Genomic DNA, 18,739 nt, shown 5'->3' on the forward strand with positions numbered 1-18,739 from the left:
AAATTGAGCACCAGGGAAGCACGATGGATATACCAGGAATGTTCAGATCAAGTGGGTTTGAATGATTACATTGAATGGGGCAAAGTAGACACCTAATTCGGTCATACAACCATGTACCCAGAGTATACCCATCTCCATGGCAGTGATTGTCGGGAAATGTGCAGTACAGGACATATGATATGTCATACACTGTATTGACTGATCATAATTAAGCATACTACAGAGCGCAGTACAGACCGTGTTGTACACACAAAAAAAACCCTTGCTGTTTTTATTTGTTTAAAAAAACTCTTTTTTTTTTAAAAACCTGAGAAAGCAGTACTTCGTGAAAAATATCATATCAGTGACCGGTTTCAATAGCCACAGAAGCTAAATCAATAAAAATAAGCATAACTATATGTGATCAAGAAGATATAGAATGAGGATGTAAATAAGCGCTAAAATACGGGGATAACATTGGCCCAGACCCACAAAGAATGGATATACACAGGCAGTACTGTGATTCCCGTTTGGTCATGATAACTGGCCACATGACCGACCAAGCTGTTACTACATTTAGAAAGAACACACATTGAAAGAATATTCGGCAATACAATAATGCGTGAAGAATTCCTACAGTATAACAAACTATAGAGTGACTTTAACACACTTTACCGGTTTACTAACACCCTACAAGATGGCGGCCACATGATAGGTCTGAGAGGGGTGGAGTCACGAACGCGACACGGCGTTCAACAATCTCACGAACATTTATAAGCACACAAGTTTAAGCGCCGGGTGCTGCCGAGACAACGCCCGGACACAGCCCGCTCCGGTAAGACCGTAGATGTAATGAGACGGATTAGAGGGGAGATGAAAAGTGACAGCCTGTGCCCTAAGTAAAACGAAATAGTAGTGGGAAAGGGTTGCTTCAACTTAAAATAACAGTGAGAAAGACCACCCCGCACGGCTGTAGAACCATTTTCGTGAAATGAAGAAAAAAAGTTTGTTAAATATATGTCAAAATTGTTTGACAACACCTCCATGAAGAACAGCGAGATTTAATGACGCTTTAGTCCACACAAGGGGTAGAAAGGCAAACACTCATGGACTAAGTGATTATAAACACATATGTAACTTGAGGCATTTACAGGGATTGGCAACTCCATATGCCTGTTAGAACAGAGATTAAAAGATCCAAATAGAAAGGCTCAAGGTGGATATAGGTATCACATATGGGGTGAAGTAAAACAAGAATGCCCTGCAGACATCATGCAGATAAAAGTACCAATCCAAATAGGAAAGAATGACTAATCGTATATTTTATATGTTGCAGAAACTGACGTGAGCAGTTGGGAGGAATATTACTCGAACTGGTGACACAGAGACCATTGAAAGGGAGGTATAGGTATGCCCTCCTACACAGGAGAAATGGTAAATGATTCACTAGACACGGAGAGGGGCAACCTTATGTGCCCAAGGATGAACACACAATTTACTGTAGAGTGTAACAGCCGTTTTAATCTAACCAATACAGAGAACATTGTTGTCTTTTTTTATTCACAGAAATACCAATGAATGGGTGTAGGGTGAAGATACACAAGCCCTGAAGAAATTGCCGTGAGTTTTTTAATAGGCAATGAAACATGTCAGCATTTTAACACGAGCAGACTAGCAGCCTAGAATAAATCACAGAAGGCCAGCTAGTATTAGCTCACTTTTAGCGCAGTGGAGTTCTATCTTGCTATACACATATATCTGGGTGTATATGCAGGCACTGGTACCCTAGCACCCTCACCTACTCTTATTCTTTTTCTTTGACACTTCACAATTTCTGTTCGAGTGGTGTACGCTGATGATGAGAACCTAGGCGGCAGGCGAGTACCTTCCTGCAGAGCCTCCATGGTGATACTCCCGTGAGTCGACACCACTCTTTTCCTCACGTTTTTCTCATCTTGATCCTCATCTAACTGCTGTGTCTAAAGCACCCCTACCTGTGCTTTTCTCACTAGATGTGGGTGGCAGGTGAGGTAGAGATTGGTATAGTTAGATGGGCAAGCAGTGTTCTCTGTTTTAAAGAGTCAGAAAGTGGTGCACCTAATTTCTAATTTAAAATATTTCTAGAGCGCGGCGTACACCTTGCGGTTTCTTGGCGCTAGGGGGATTGGCAACTGAGGGAGAGAGACCAGGAGAAAGGATAAGAGAAGATATTAAGAGAGTTTAAGAGGGGAAGGCATGACTGAAGAGGAACGTTTTCAGATCTCTACGAAAGGGGAGGTACTGAGTGGCAGAGCGGAGATGGTCAGGGAGTGAGTTCCAGAAAGTTGGAGCCAGGGTGGAGAAGCTGGCCCCGCCCCACTTTTTGCGTGTGAAGCGAGGGGTCTGAAGAAGGGACTTGGAGGAGGACCGAAGTTCTCTTGCAGGTACATACGGATTGATTAATGAAGAGATAAAAGCGGGGGCAGTGCCCTGGCGGGCCTGGAAGGCCATGCATCCGATCTTAAAAAGAGAGCGTTCTTTTACAGGGAGCCAGTGAAGCTCCCTGAGAAGGGGGGTGGAATGGTGATAACGAGGAAGGCCATACACCAGCCGGGCTGCCTGGTTCTGGATAATCTGGAGTCTACGCAAACTGTACGCGGGGATACCATGGTAAAGAGCGTTTGCGTAGTCCAGTCGCGATATCACTAGTGCGGCCATGATGATCTTAAGTGCCTGGGGGGAAAAGAAACGGGAAACAGTGCGGATAGTGCGGAGAGTGAGGAAACAAGAGGATACCACGGAACTGATTTGTGAATGGAGAGTGAGCTGGTTGTTTATTTTGACACCGAGTGTTTTGACCGAGGTGGAAGGGGTAGGTGCGGGGCCGAGAGAGGGGGGCCAAAAGAGAGAGTTCCAGGGGCTGGATGAACCACCAGTGAGAACCAGCTCGGTTTTATCCGGGTTCAACTTAAGGTGGTTGTGGTTCATCCAGTCCCTGATGAATGTCATAGTTGACTGGAAGTTAGAGACAGAGAGAGGAGAAGGGGACAGATCAAAGATGAGCTGGAGGTCGTCCGCGTAATTATAGACGGTGACCTCCAGCTGCTGGAGTGCGAAAATGAGAGGAAAGATATAGAGATTGAAAAGCAAAGGGGAGAGAGAGGAACCCTGGGGGACACCGCAAGTGACAGGGAGAGGAGTGGCCGTGAAGTTGCCTAGCCGAACCGCCTGAGTGCGTTCCCTCAGAAAGGAGGAGAGCCAGACCAGAGCTGATCCCCCGATACCGGCCGCCTTGACACGGGTAAGTAAGATGGTATGGTCCACCGTGTCAAAGGCGGCGGAAAGATCAAGGAGGACCAGTGCCTGGTGTTTGTTCTCATCCATACCCCTTCTGAGTTTGTCTAAGACTGCGACCACGACTGATTCGGTCGAATGCCTGGGACGGAACCCGGCTTGGCGGGATGCCAGTCCTCCATTTGCCTCAACATGGGCGCTGAGTGCAGCAGTGACGTGGCGTTCCATCACCTTGCCCAGAAAGGGTAACAGGGAGATGGGGCGATAATTGGCCGGGATGGAAGGGTCCGCGCCAAGTTTTTTCAGGATGGGCACTATTGTAGCTGCCTTTAGCACAGAGGGCACTACGCCCTGTGCCAGAGAGCTGTTGAGGAAGGCGATGGGGGGGTCAGGGCAGCCGGAGTAAATTTGCTGCAGGACTCGTGCCGGGCAGACGTCCGCAGGAGACCCCGACTTCACTTTGGGAAGTATCTCCAGAAAAGAGTCCTGAGTGAGGGGGGGAATGGAGGTAAAAGGGCATCGAACGGAAGGGGGGGAGGGATCGACGAAGGCAGACGAGGGTGGTGGGATGTTGGTCTTGATAGTAACAATTTTCTCTAAGAAGTAGGTATTAAGTTGGTCGCAGAGAGGCTGGGAAGGAGGAATTTGGGGCAAGGTTCGGTCCGAGAATGCCAGGTCATTCACTATGCCGAAGATTTCCCTGGGTTTGTTTTCTGCAGAAGTTATTTTTGAAGAAAAGTAGGAGGTTTTTGCAGCCAGGATTGCTGTTTTGTATTTGGCCAGTGCTGATAAGAAGTGGGTTTTTGATAAGGGACTGTAATTTTTCCTCCATTGCCTCTCCGCCCGTCGGGCGCTCAGTTTGAGAACTTTTAGGTGGTCATTGAACCATCTATTGGAGTCCTTAGGTCGGCGGATGGAAATGCGGCGTAAGGGCGCTACTGAGTCGCAGCCTCCAGCCAGCCAGGAGTTAATGGCATTGGCTTGAGAGGCAGATGATAAGCCAGCGAGAATGGGAGTGGAGTTACGGAGTGAGGAGGTCAAGGAGGGATAATCCAGTTTATTCCAATTCCGCGCCCAGGTGTTTTTGGTGTGCGGAGTTTTGGACGTCAGGTTGCGGGGAATGGAAAAGGAAATAAGGGTATGGTCGGACCATGGGCACGGCGAGACTGCAGCTGAAGCCACAGGAAGGTTAAGGGACCAAACCTGGTCCAGTATGTGCCCATGGGAATGAGTGGGGATGGATATGTGTGACACGAAGTTGAGGGATGAAAGGTAATCTGTAAATTCTTTAGAGGCTAAGCACTCATGTGGGTCTGAGGGCCAGTAATTGAAGTCTCCTAGCACCAAGACCGAGGCGTAGTTGACCACCAGGTTAGCCAACAGGTCTTGAAATGCCGGCAAGAATAAGGGCTTGCTGAGGAGGGCGGTACATAAGGAGGCAAGTGATGGGGGGGGAGAATGAAAGAGAACGGACTACCAGGAAGTCAGCAGGGGGAATAGGGGAAAAAGGGAGTGGTTGGAAGTTCAACTCCAACCGAGCGATTAGGGCGACCCCACCACCAGCCTTACCTGTCGGCCGGTCGGCCCGCAGGGCCATATAGGAGGGGGGTAGGGTGGCCAGGAGAACAGGGAGAGAAGAATCACAGTACCAGGTTTCGGTCAGGAGCAGTATGTCAGGTTTCTCTGAGTCGAGTAGGACAAACAGCTCGTGGTGGTGCTTGACCGCTGACCTGGTGTTGAGTAGGAAGACATTCAATGCCGGAGAGCGAGGGAGGGGATCGAGGAGGGGGGGGGGGCATGGTGACGGGGGGACGTGCTGCAAGGAATAGGGTGCAATGGGGGAAGAAGGAGCAAGGCCTAGTGAGGATATCAGGCAGCGGATGGAATCCGGGAGTGGCCAATGGCCTTGGAGGGCAATAAGGTCCTTGGTAGAGTAAGACGTAGTTTTGGCATGGAGTCGTGCCCCTGGCCCCGTCCGGCCGCGGACGGGCGCAGACGGGCTTGCCTTAGGCGCGCCTTCGGCGCGCAAAAGTCGCGCCCGCTGCGCTCGTCCGCTGCGCTTCCTGGCAAGACACATGCTTTATGCCGGTGGGTCGGGAGGTTGGGGGGGCGTGGACCTGGTCTAGAAACATTAGCCTGTAGAGATGGCAATGTCCCCATCCTAATGGAGATATAGGAGGGCCTAGCCAAGGATAATCACATCACCATAAGTAACAGGTCTAGCATTGTGACATATACAGAGAGAGGGGGACGACCTGTTTACTTGAATCCCCTACGCTCCCGTATGTAACAAACCTTGACACCTCACACCTTCCTTCATCATCACACCACCCTGTTTCTTTCTTATGTCTTCAACACAACTTCTCTTCTCCCACTCCACACCTCACCGCAGCATTTCACCTCTTCCTCAAATTGTTTTATTCTGCCATTTTGTGTCCATCACTTTACCGCTCACCACAAACACGCAGCTGCAGAAACAAGCATGAAGGGTAATCAGGGCAGCAGTTGCTGCTATCCCCGGCTTGCCCTTTAGTGCCCCTGGCACCAGGGCAGGTCTTTAGCATGTGTGAGGTGGTCTTGTGCAGAGGCGTTTTAACACATGGGTAAAGTTACAATTACCCAGGGCCCTCAGCTTCCAAGGGGCCCCTGGAAAAGTGAACTTTCTTTCTCTCTTTCAAACTTCTATTTCTCAATCTCACTCTTTTACATACAATTCAATATTGTTTAGCATTTAGCTGAAAATGGGTAATAAAATTTAAAGTAATTCCGGACAGTGGTCCGACAAAATATTTCTTGCTGGGCCCCCAGAATCCATGAAACTGAGCTTACGGCTACAACATCAGCATCCAAAGGTACACTGGAGCTACCTGCCGCGGTCTCACGCCAGATCTGGGTCCAAATCACCTATTCTGAAGGGTGCTGGCACCCGTCTCCAATTTGTCTATTTTTCTTTTCATGGAGCTCCTTCATTGTGCCTTCCTCCTCTTCACCTACTCCTCCCAAATGTTTGACATAAAATTAAAGGCACAAGTAGGAGGGTTGCCAATTTTGGTTTCGTCCAGGGCATTAACTGAGCACTGCACTTGTTTCAGGGGGAGGTTCATCCTTAAGAGCGGAGGAGCGTTGCCCACCTGCTGCGAGCGCAGCAGACAAACACAATATAAGTACAATGGCACGTCAATGAATTTTACTTATTATTATTATTATTATATTTATTTTTATAGAGCGCAACAGCTACCCTAAGGTTTCCCGGCGCTAGGAAGGAAACTGAAACAAAGTAACAAGGGGAGAGAAAATATTGAGCAGATGAAATCTAATTATTGGTTAAACAACCATGTCTTCAGGTTCTTACGGAATTGCAGATAACATTCATTTGTGCGGAGTTGAATTGGGAGGGAGTTCCATAATGAGGGGGCCAGATAGGAAAAAGAGCGACCTCCTTGTCTAACTCGCTTAATCCTAGGTACCTGGAACTTATGTTGAGTCGAGGAACGTAGGATTCTGGGGTGGACGTATTGCTTAACCAAGGAGCTCAGATAGGCAGGGGCCTTGCCAGCCTTGATTCTATGCATGAAACATAGAGCTTTAAATTTTGCTCGTTGTTCAATCCGGAGCCAATGGAGACACCGGAGACCAGACGACGTAGAGGATCTTTTTGGTAACATGCATATCAGTCTCACAGCTTCATTTTGCACTGTTTGTAATTTCTTAGTAACATCCTTGCATGCTCCCAGGTATAGGATGTTGCCGTAGTCCAGCCTGGATGTAATTAGAGCTTGGACTACGGTTTTTAGTGTGTTCTGGGGGAACATCCACCTGATTTTCTTAAGCCACTGAGCCACTAAGCCACTTATAACGGTGTGACTGCAGGTGACAGTGCAGAATCCTATGATGCTGCCCCTGCAGTGCACATGATGGGTTGGCTGGCTGGTTTGCTACGGCCAGCCCCACATGCACACTGTGCACCCACAATCCCATGAGTGTAAAACAGCCCGAGGAATTGCTGGCACAGGTCCCCAGCCTCGAAATGAACCCTGGATTAGCCTGCTCCCACCAATCCTGGAGCTGCTTTCATGCTGAGAGCAGCTCTAGAATTGGCTGTTGGAGTTCCACTGAGCAGGAAGGAAGTCCTTTCCTTTCCTGCTCGAGGACGCTCATATGGGGAGAGCAGTGCCACACCTGGGGGAACAGTAAAATATGGTGAGTTTGGCACTGTCGCGCCTTACCATATTTTTATAGTTGTAGCCGCCAGTGCTTGTTGCTCCTGATCTCAGGGGGTCATGCATTCAGTCATGGTAATAGAAAGTAAACACATGTATATTTGCTACAGTTTCATCCCTTGCTGCTCACTTAGCTCCCTCACGAACAGAAACAGAGTCCATGGAATGGCTGTGGGTTGGGCGAGATAGCAAGCTGTGATGTCATAACTCATAAGGGACCAGGAGGGGACATGATGCCGATTTCCCTGCCCCAGGCCTTTTGGTGAGTTGACGTCTATGATATGCAGCCCGCTTGCAGCAAGACACCGACTCGCACTGCGATGCCCATGCCGCCCGCAGGCACCACCTGCAGGCACAGCCACCTACCTGCTGGCACTGGCGTGACCCGCCGCTCCGTGGCCTGGTGTCCCCCGCGCGCACCGTTTTAAATCTCTTTGCACGGATGCGCTGCCCTGGCCCCGTCCACGCGCGGTGCATCGCATAAATATGCATTAACCACACGGCATCCGATTAGGGCACATTCAACCTGGCAGTGATTAAAAATGAATGTGCCTCGCCGACGCTTCCGAAAGGTCTCGTTTAATGAGTTGCTGAGCGCGCGCCGGGCTCCGCGCGCCAACTGGAGCCCACCATTTCTAGGGCAGTTGTGGGGGGAAGGGGAGGGCGCGAAGGTGGAAATTCTTCACGGCGCTTGACAGCTAATTAGGAGGATTAATTTATTTGGGCTTTTGCAGTTTAAAGGACATTATTTACTGGCTAATTGTTGTTATTACAAAATGTTAAATATCATTATTTATTAGACACGGGGTGTGCTAATCGCTTCGGGTTATTTATTGTGTGGAAGGTGAGGTTTAATCATGCCCGAGGATGAACAAACCGGTCTGCAGTCAGACTGCACCGTCCTGAAACCGCGGCGTCTGAGGGAACGTCGCAGCACTGGGGGGAAACACTGCTAGGAAAGGCGGGTTCGGGGGCTGCGTGGACTGCTGCGAGCGAAAGCCGAGAGAAATGCAAGAGTTTTTAACACAACATCCAGGCCCGCGCATTTAATGACTGCAGGCGGTACTCAACCTGGAAACACACCCGCCCACACCCAGCTGGGCTGTCTCTCGCTGTACCCTCTTACGAGCGCCACACTACACTCGACTGAGCGTGTGTATTGCACACACTCACTGACAGCAAGCAGAGTTAGCCAAGTACTACTCCTAGTACTACAGCCTCAGGGACCCACACTCACTGGCAGCAAGCAGAGCTTACCTAAGAATCATATCCTAAGGGACCCACACTCATGGACTGTAAGCAGAACTTTTCCCATGTATAATTCCTAGTACTGCAGACTCAGGGCCACACATTCATTGGCAGCCATCAAAGTTTTCACTGAGTCCTGCCGCACCAAGGACACATACTCACTGATGCCAAACAGACCTCTCGCCAGTAGTATAGCATTGGAGTCACAAATGTACTGACCCCCTCCCCTCTAGCTCAAAACACCCTGGCACTGCTGCCCTATGAGTAATAATAATCCACATTTGTAAAGCGCACAATCACCCGTAAGGGTCTCTGGGCACGCCCTGCAGGGCGCGCTACGAAATTCGTTTTATTAATTAAATTGTTAACTCACCTGCAATCATCCATATTCCGGTGTTTACCACCCCGCACCCTGCCCCTCCCCTGCCCCACCTGTCTGCCCAACGGAACTCCCTCCACGGGCCGCGGCTGGTGAAGTAGGCCCCTCATGGCCCAGGACCCCAGTGCCAGCGTACATGCTCCCTTGCTAGTTACTCCCCTGCTCTCCCACTGGTACTGTCTCATGGGTCCCACAAGCAACGAGCTTAGTATGAACTATACAAGTTCTATAGGTTTCTGAGTCCATTGGTCACTCATCCTGAGCTGAACACATCCTGACACTTCAGGGCTCACTCACTGAGCTCTTGTTAGCATGGCCTCATCTTCATCCTAGGCATCAGTGTCGTCAAGCAGAGCTCTTCGACCGCTACAGCCTCATGAGTCCCACACGCAATGATCAAAATATGAACTATCCAAGCACCACATTCTTGTTCGTACATTATTCTCTGACCCCAAGCTGAATTCAGTTTGTTATTATAGTTTTTCTCACTCATGTGAAAATGAGCCCTCACTGGAAATACAACCATGTAGAGCAGTGATACACAAACTACGGCCCGAGAGCTGCACGCGGCCCCCTGGACAACAGCAGCACTGGTCTGTTGCATGCTCGACTCAATACTAATATCAAAAAGATGCTAAACATGCAAGCATTTATTTAAAAGTTATTGAAGTTAAGCAAAGAAAGTAGCAAGGATGTCCTGCACTGCTTAACTTTAGGAACACCTTCATTGTGTATTTCATTAACATGCAGAACCGTTTCACCTTAGTGCATCAGCTTAGTAGTTGATTGAGAAGAACTTTTTTAAAAGTGATAGTTTTCAAACATGAATTTAGAAGCATTCCTTCTCCCCTCCACCCTGACAATAATGCCAATTGTGAACTAAGCGCACTTACTGTGAACTTATGTGCATTCTTTGGGTGGCCTGGATTTCTATTATATATGAACAACATTATAGTTTAATAAATCAAACACAGGAGAAGGGTTTGTATAGCAAACATCCTGAAGTCATGTCAATCTAGGTCCTCTTATATGCGATAATGAAGAAAAATAAATGAAGGAGGAAAAATTGCCTAGGGTCACACAATTTGGTTAAGTGGGTAAAACAGGGTTAATCCCAGGTTGTCTGATTTCACACTTTGCAATTAACCCACTAGATGTTTATGCTTTGCTACCCCTACACCCACCTGATCCCCCCATATCAATGACTGCAGTCGTGCTGGTATCAAATAATGCAGCCCTTGGTCACATCATGGACCAAACTTTTCAGCCCCAGGGAAAATGTTTGCGAGTCCTATGATGTAGAGTAAACACTCTTGGAAGGATACAGCTTCAGAGAAGGCACCTTCAGAGCAAAGAATTCTCTGAAATATGAAAGTCCTTTACCATCTTTTCATGTGAGTAACAAATTGGGTGTAAACGACATGGCAACAAAAAAAAGGAGGGATTTTACCAGATACTTAATATTTCACTGGAGTGTAAAGGCATTGACCATTAGAGTTGATTTCAAGCATGCAATGCATGATTATTTGTGCGATTCATGAATCTATTGTGTTAAAGTCAACTTAAGGTAAAAATTCCTTTTGCGTACAGTCTCTTTTAAATATTCTGATAGGTCACCTCTTGTGTCCATTAGAGTCCTGAAAATGTACTTCTTGTATATGTTGAAATTCTATGCATCTTGTTGGCCACAGCATACATAACAGTAATCAAGCACACCCTAGAAACCAACGCAAGCTGTAGACTACAGACCAACGAAATTATGGCAAGGTGTAGCATAGAAAGACATGAAACTAACAAGGTGTAGCATACTGAGGCGTAAAACTGTAGTAAGCTGTAGCATAGAGAGACGCAAAACTGTAGCAAGCTGTAGACTTCAGAGAAGTAATACAGTAGCATGCTGCAGACTAAATACATGCCATACTGTTGTAAGCAGTAGAAATGTAGCAAGGTGCACATGTAGCAAGAGTCTAGTGACAGGGCAAACAGTAGCAAGCAAGCTGTAAACTGGAGATAAGGTACAAAGCAGCAACCTGCAGAGGAGTAATGGGCACTCCCATATCCTCTATGGTATGGGGGAGTGCAGCGTCCCATTGTTGGACCACCTCGTCTTCCATGCTCTTGGTGTGTCTCAAAACTAGGTGCCATGCGTAGAATGCTCCCTCTGGCCGGGGCTGGCCCTCGGGCCGAACAAAAATAAACTAACAACGTGTTACTTTCTTTTTCAGGAAAATCCTGGGTGTGCATGGGGAGAAGAAAGACCCCTTTGAGGAATTGGTGGAGCCCCCTCGGAGGGTTTGTCCACCAGAGAGCATGCAATTATAATGGTACCACTCACCCAGTATGAAAAGAGGGAGAGGAGCACTAAGTTCACCAATCAGGGAAAGTTTCCAACCCAGGGGATGGGACCAGAAAGAATGGCTACTGGGAGACAGTGAAAGAAAACAACCATCCTATCCTGGCAATGACAATCTGGTAAGCTTGGGATAAAGGAGCACAAAAGACGACGGATCGATGGTGATGAACGAGGTGACTGTATGTCTAACAGAAATCCTTATTTTGTGTATCGGGTAAGAAAGGGGTCCACCTTAGTACTGGCCTTCGCTGTCAGTGAGCTCCGCCAGCGAGGCCCATGCAATGTTTGACATTTCACTCCTGAGGGTTTAGCAGGGAGAACTTTGCATGCTAGGATTTTGGACATGACACTGACAATATTAAAAGTGAAACTAAAAAAGGCCCAAAATATAATGTACTGTTTTATAGAACACGAAGAGTGGCTGCAAGTGTCACGCATGAGATGGGCTTTATGGTAACCGTGTTAAACTTTTCTAGAAGGTAAAAGTGATAGCCTTTTATTGAGCAAAATTAAGCAGTAGAGGACAGCAGCCTAGAAACTCATTAGAAATTAAGGAATTTCCTATTACAAAATGTGTTAATAATGGGAAAGGACAGTTGTGATCACTTCTGGAAAGGATGGCCCAGTGGCTGTTTCGGGCCTTGGAGATGCAGGCGATAGATGGCGGTGGGGAGTCCTCACTGGAGCTGTCTTGTGTGGCAGGACTCCTGATGGCCATTAAGGGATGAAGTATATAGTTTTGTGTCATGCCATGGTGTCCAGGGCTTGAACATGGCATCTGGAGAAGGGTCTGGAAGGCCAATGAGTATGAGTTTAGCACACTCTTTGTATTGAAGGAAGTGCTGATGGAGTGCAGCTGTTGGATGGCAGGAGGACTCTAGTGACAGCAAGTAGGCAGGACAAAGGGCAACTTCTCTAGTCTATACACCAAACAAGTGTCTGTAGTCTGCTCGTGGAGCCTGTCCGACGGGCCAGCCAAGCAGCAGGTCACGTGCAAACCGTGATTTACCAAAGAGAACATAATAACGTGAATATTGGGTGACCCTGATACAAAAGTGTAAAATGAAGGCACTTCTGAAAAAGACATGCATCTTTAATACTTGGTAGTGCCACCTGTGCTCAAGGGCTGGTCAGTATCTTTGTGTCAGTCCACAGTAAGCAGAAGCAACGACAGAGGCAAATTTGCCTTTTATGTAGGATCCAATTTTTACTATCGTGGAATTATAAAAATGAATGGCTTGAGGTGTCTTGTAGTGATGCACAGTCCACATGTCCTTCCAAGGTTCCCATCGCAGCATTATAAAGCTATTTTTTTTAAACAAAAAGGAACCATGTAGTATTCAGCGTGACGGCATACAGGTTGACTACTGTCTCTGAGAGTCACAGGAAGGGATTTGGGATCTCTGTTACCACCTGAATCACTAAAGAACCACTGCTTGTTGCTTCTCAAGGCTCCACTCTGCCAATCCCCAGGTGGATATGTCAGGATCCCAAAGATGTTCCTCATTGAACATAGTTCTAGCTGTATTCCCTCTTTTGGTTCTCCTCAACTCTACGTGTGTTCAGAGCGTGTGATGACTCCTTGTGCTGACAGTCCTCTGCTCTGGTGCACGACGGCTATCCCAGGTGCCTAGTGACCAGTGCAATGGTCTGAAGTAGCACTATGGGCCACCCTCATGGCTCACTCTTGCACTGCGGACACCTCAGGCAAGATGACTTCTCTCTTCTAACTTCCCTCACACACTCTGGATGCCCCACCCCCCTGCCACTCCAACTTTCTCTGTACTGATTGTCTCCCAAAATTCTCAATCTTCCTTGTCAGCTGAGAGGTACTCCTTTCAATGCTGTATAGTTTAGTAATTGGAACATTGTTCGGATGGGGGATCAGCCCCAGACCTTGCTGTCACATCTTACATCATGTTTCCTGTTTTCCTTTACTACTAGCTTTATTACATTGTCACTCCTGTTCATAAAAGGTGCCTACTTTTAAGCCTATTCTTGTGGACCCTATAGCATCACTCTGTGGTGTCATTGGTCCCAACGTAGCCAGGCTTTCCCAAAGCCACTCATATAGGTGATTGCGCTGAAGTTAGCCAGCTCACTTTAACCACTATCTTCTCCATGTCTGTAACATCCAAGTTCCTGGAGGACCCCTATTCTCCCTCTTCAAGGCCCATTCGGACATCTTGATGGGCCAGAGGAGGCTCTGCCCTGCTACAGTGCTGCTCAACTATCATTTGACAAGCCTTGCAAAACCTCGAAAAGAATATTCACCTTTGCACACCCTCTCAAGTATCTTTCAGGTTAGAATGGTAGTTCCCTTGGCTCCTGTCATTAGATCTAGTCATGAGCAGTAAGAGGGCCCAAGAAAAGATGCCACCTTGTTGACCGCCCAGCCATATAACCTAGTTGCCTTCTTTGTCTCTCAGATCAGAACTGCTTCTAATTCTAGCAGAGAGCTCTTCTCAATTCTAAATAAGCTGGTAATCTTGAAGCCATAAACTTCTGAATATGAACATTTACAACCTTTTTGGGACAACCTTCTTGTTCTCTGACTGGATAAATCACTACACTCTATAGAAGCATGGGTGTCATCTTTACGTAGTCATAGCTCAGTACTTTCTGCTCCCCAACACCTCAACATCTTGATTGTACTTCCCACCATCACTCATCTACTGTTAACATGGTCTGAAGTCTCTTTTGGACTCTAGTTCTTTGGGCTGTCCCCACCCAAGTTTTGTTTCTCAAACTTTAAACCGCACTGCTATTCTTTTCACGGTAAATACCCTTAACATCTCTTTTCCTTTAAGAGCAATCCCTCAGCCAAAAAAAGAGTCATTTTTAATTAATCCCCACTTGAATTCTTGTGGTGCTCTAAACTTCACCCCCATCTCTCTGTGCCAGCTGTAACTAACCCTGGTAAAGAATGTAAGGCCCAAGTGGTTTAACAAGCTTGTGAAATACATAGGTTTGAGCACTTTACCATTTCTTTTGTTATTCCTCAGGCCACTTCCCATACAGCCAAACTGACCAGTGTACATTTCCAGCAGCTAGTGAACTAGATCACACCGTTTCAGATTTTTTTCAAACTATTTAGTTTTCTCCATAGTAGAGCAATGCCATTCACGGCTATTCCAAATGATTGTTCTCTATCCACTCATAGTTCAGAATTACCTTAATCTGAACCCCAAGTTTGATTTTTTGGACATCATAAATGAATAGATCTTTAACTATCGCCTGTTTTTATTACATTCTTACAGAGTACAGCTCCAAGGGCCTCACCAAAGACTGCAGGGCCTTCACATCAGTGACTTGCTGGATACCATGCTTTGTCAGGTTTGGAGTTCATTCACCACCTGGTTTGCTCCATTGCTTCCATGCTTCCAATGGTCTGGAGGGGTTTCCCATGAGGTGCAAGCAGCTAACAGAGTTCCAAAATGTTGCATAGCATGCTAGATGTCAAACCCGGGCTCCCTCTTTGAAGTTGAAGGAACTCTATGAATTCTAAATGAGCTTTAAATTGGCCTTTCCAAAATGGTGGTCAGTCCATTGGAAGTTTACCAGAGTATCCCAATCAGCAATATTGCAGAGTTCTATCTGTTCCCAACCAACATGAGTGCAGAGTTTCTTCTTGTTATCGGTTGCTGTTTCAAGAATATGATGTAGTATTTGGGACGACAAAATACATCGCATCTCTTCCCTGATTTTATGGCGTTTTCCTTCATTGCCCTTTGCTATTCATTTTACACACTGTTTCCTCATTCATTTGTATCTTTTTTCATGGATGTTCTTTCACTCCGCTTTGGATCTGTTCAGCTGTTTTCGGCTTCCTGATGCCAGGAAGTGCTTTTTCCTTGCTATTATCACCACAGCTATCTTCTATCAACAGTCACAAAGATCTGCTAGGAGTATTTTTCTTGTCACATTTCATGTATAATATTCTATGCAAGGTGCCACAGTGGCTAGTGAAGGAGTAACCCAGTCCTAATTTAGAAGAGCAAGGGTAATCGAAAACCCTTCTCAGCATGCAGTCCTTGACAGTTTTGGCCGCCCCTGCAGTGTCAATAAAGTAAACAAGTCAGTATGTCCTCAGGATATGGATTGCGCCACGAATAGCCCAAGCAATAAATTGTTTCCTCCTGTTTACCTGAACTGTGTCTCCTGACAAACATCTTCCCACTGCTTCCACCTGACCTAAAGGTGCTAGAAGTCAATGCATGTATACTCTCAAAAGGGATTATGGATAAATATTAGCCCCCCTGCATTCTTCCCTTGGAAAGCATAGTGTACACAAAACCTTGCTGTTAGATTCATCTGTGGCCTTTGGACATTTTAAATTATTTCTGGCACTCATAAATGTCTACACTGTCTTTCTATGACACAATGAATTCTAATTAAGGTTGTTAATTAAGTAAATTAAGTTGGGTGGGCTGACCATCATGTGGTGGGGTCTTCCACGAGCCTAACCCGAATTTAGAGCTTGGCAGGGGATGTTCACCCAATATGATTCTGCCAACAAGAAAGAAGCACTGACACTAAAACTGGCAATTCTGGCAAACCAACTATACCACCATATTCAGCAATATGTTTTCCAAAAACAAACCTATATAGCACGAATAACTTTCTAAAACACTGGGATCTTTCTACCTACTTGTAGGGGATATTAATTGTTTTTCTAGCCCAGGAAGGAGCTTCCGATGTCATAGCACACGACAAGGCATTCCTGACAATAGAGCCGACTGTAGCTCTGACATTGGAAAGCAGAGAGTCTGCCCCACCTCCAAATCAGCCAATGATATCAAGAGCTAGGTTGACTGGGCATCAGCCAAGTATTTCAGACCCCCATTACTAACAAGCTGTGCAGCCAGTCCTGACACTTGTGCATTGTGCAGACCACGCACAACTCTATTTTCCATGTAAATCATGAGGTTCTATCTGCCCATGATTAAGTTTTATTCTTAGTTCACACTGCACCTACTCCCTGCTACTACTTGCTCTATGCTTACCTTCCAATCACTGGGTCTAGAGTAATGCCTTAGACACCCTTCTCATCGGCTGAACTCTGCTCTGGCTGGCCTCTTCTTTCTGCTGTGACTTAGTTCCATTAAGCTGTTGGATTCAGTGATTAGTCAAGTAGTCTATAAATCTGTTAATTATTTAGACGAGGGCAAGTGTATGACCGCAAAGCAGAACCTGCATTGGCTTTCGTTGCTTCTACGATATTCTGGGAAAAATGTGTGCAGTGAGGTAAAGTCACTTTAAGGAGGACTTGTGACTATTAGCATTTTACTGTAAAGCAGTAATACATATGTGAATACATATGTTATATATAGTAGGTATATGCACACATATATATATCTATAGCTATATTTATAGCCAATGAAAAAAGCCAAAAGTTATGGGACATTATAGTTAGGAAATAGAATTAAACAAATCTTAGAAATTCACTAAAAAAACAAAGGTTACAGGTACATTATAGTTAGGCTGACATTTGACTCATACAAAACCAGAGAAATTCAGCAGTTACAGTTAGCTGAGCTAACTATAACTTATGCCACCAGCAATGCACTGCTTATGACCTCACATATAACATCACGCACAATGACATTTCAAATTACATCACTGATGATGACAGTAGCAATATGTTTGCAATATGGCAAACAGTAGCAAGCTATAGTCTAGACATGTCAAACTGTAGTAACCTACAGAAATTCAAACCACACAAAATGTAGCCTAAAGAGAAGTCAATCAATTTTGTAAGCTGGACACTTAAGACACATCAAACAGTATCAGATGTGGCAGTGGTTTTCAAGCATTTGTTAGTTCATAGATGGCATCTTGTAGAGCCAGAGGCTGATCCTTGACAGTGGCAGTGTTGGCTGTGGTTAAACTACCTGCAATGATACTGTTAACAGTGGGTATGTTCATCAAAACTGGTAATGTCACTGGAATATATATCGTATTAGCAAGGGAGAGAGAGGTCACCGGCGGCGCCCTGCCGCTGTCACTAAAACTGTGCATACTTAATATATAGGAGGCCACCGACATGACTCGCATGGAGCAACTCTGGACTATCATGGGTTTTATAATTGCTAAATGAAACATCGCTCGAGGGTGGGAAGCGATCGAGTCACCAACCCTAGAAGAGTGGGAACGAGACATGGACTGGTGCATTGAGGTTACGTAGTTTTCGGCCCCGCTTCGCTACAGCCGCCATTTTGCGCTTAGTCGCCATTTATTGTTGCCTCACTCAGGCAGCACGGCTAACGCGGAAAAATGGTCTTTCTGCCACTTTCAGCTGCTCAATGTTTTTCTCGTTGAAGAACAACCTTTGTCCTTGTGTGCGATACTGATGTCAGGGTCCGGCCGAGTTCGCAAAGCCATGTCTAGACTGATTAATCCATGACTTACTCCACTGTTTGGGTCCCACCATTGTTCTCTACCTTATCTTATTTTACTGGCCTTCACTATTCTCTTTGTGTGTTCTCTTGTTACATAGCTCTTCTTTTGAAGCATTCTACACATGTTTTGCCACCTGCAAATTGAATTACGGGCACTAGTGTTGATTAACCTGATGGGAGGAGAGCACACGGGGTCTGAAAGGAGGGTGTGTTTTAGACATCTGATAGCTTGTTTTCGAACTATTCCTATTTGTCAGTTTTGTGTATATTGGGAGTTGTCATTGTAAACTTGTGTTGTATAATAGACTGTGCGCCACAGATTGAAGTGGCAGTCTCTTGAGAACCTACCTGTGTGGTACTTCCTAGATAACTGTGCTTAGCTGCAGCTAATAGAACTACTTTTCTACGCCAAACAGAGTGTCCCGTGTCTCTGTCGGTCGAGGCAGGTTAACTTGGAGATCTTAGGCATGCCCTGCGCCGCCTGGCCCATAAGGCCGGGTTCTCCAATTGGCGGCCCAACGTGTGGGCGACTTCAGCGGTAGTAGTTTTTGCCCGAGAGTCGTGAGGAGCTTCGCAAGAAAATTCCGGAGGATTTCGCGAACCACGTGAGCGACCCCTGCATGTCGAAGTGGACCGAAGGTCTTTTGAAGCGTGGCTACTCCTTCCCGACGGCTGCTGACGACTGCTGCCCTGACTGTCGCCCTGCCTTGGCCCTTTGGTGATGACTGGTATCGCGAGACGATAGACGGACATCTGTTGGTGTGAGAAAAGCATTTAGTTAAGTATTTGTGGGTAGCGCCCACTCTCTTTGTTTTTGTATTTTGTTATTCGATTAGCGCGCTAACCGAAGCCAAGGGGTAAGTACGTTTGTGCTGTGACTCTATTG

General features: G+C 46.5%; 1 long non-coding RNA gene across 2 annotated transcripts; it reads left to right on the top strand.

The window, feature by feature from the left end:
* The first annotated feature begins 747 nt into the window (after positions 1-747).
* Positions 748-18,266, top strand: LOC144824548 (uncharacterized). Of its 2 annotated transcripts, XR_013609009.1 has the most exons (4): positions 785-814; positions 1,546-1,599; positions 11,325-11,571; positions 14,713-18,266. It is a non-coding gene; the product is annotated as an uncharacterized LOC144824548 (long non-coding RNA). The 2 variants fall into 2 exon arrangements; XR_013609008.1 differs by lacking the exon at positions 1,546-1,599 and having other exon boundaries at positions 748-814; positions 14,713-15,534.
* Positions 18,267-18,739: the final 473 nt, after the last annotated feature.

Source organism: Lissotriton helveticus, chromosome 3_1 (assembly GCF_964261635.1).
Source record: "Lissotriton helveticus chromosome 3_1, aLisHel1.1, whole genome shotgun sequence".
Lineage (NCBI taxonomy): Eukaryota > Metazoa > Chordata > Amphibia > Caudata > Salamandridae > Lissotriton > Lissotriton helveticus.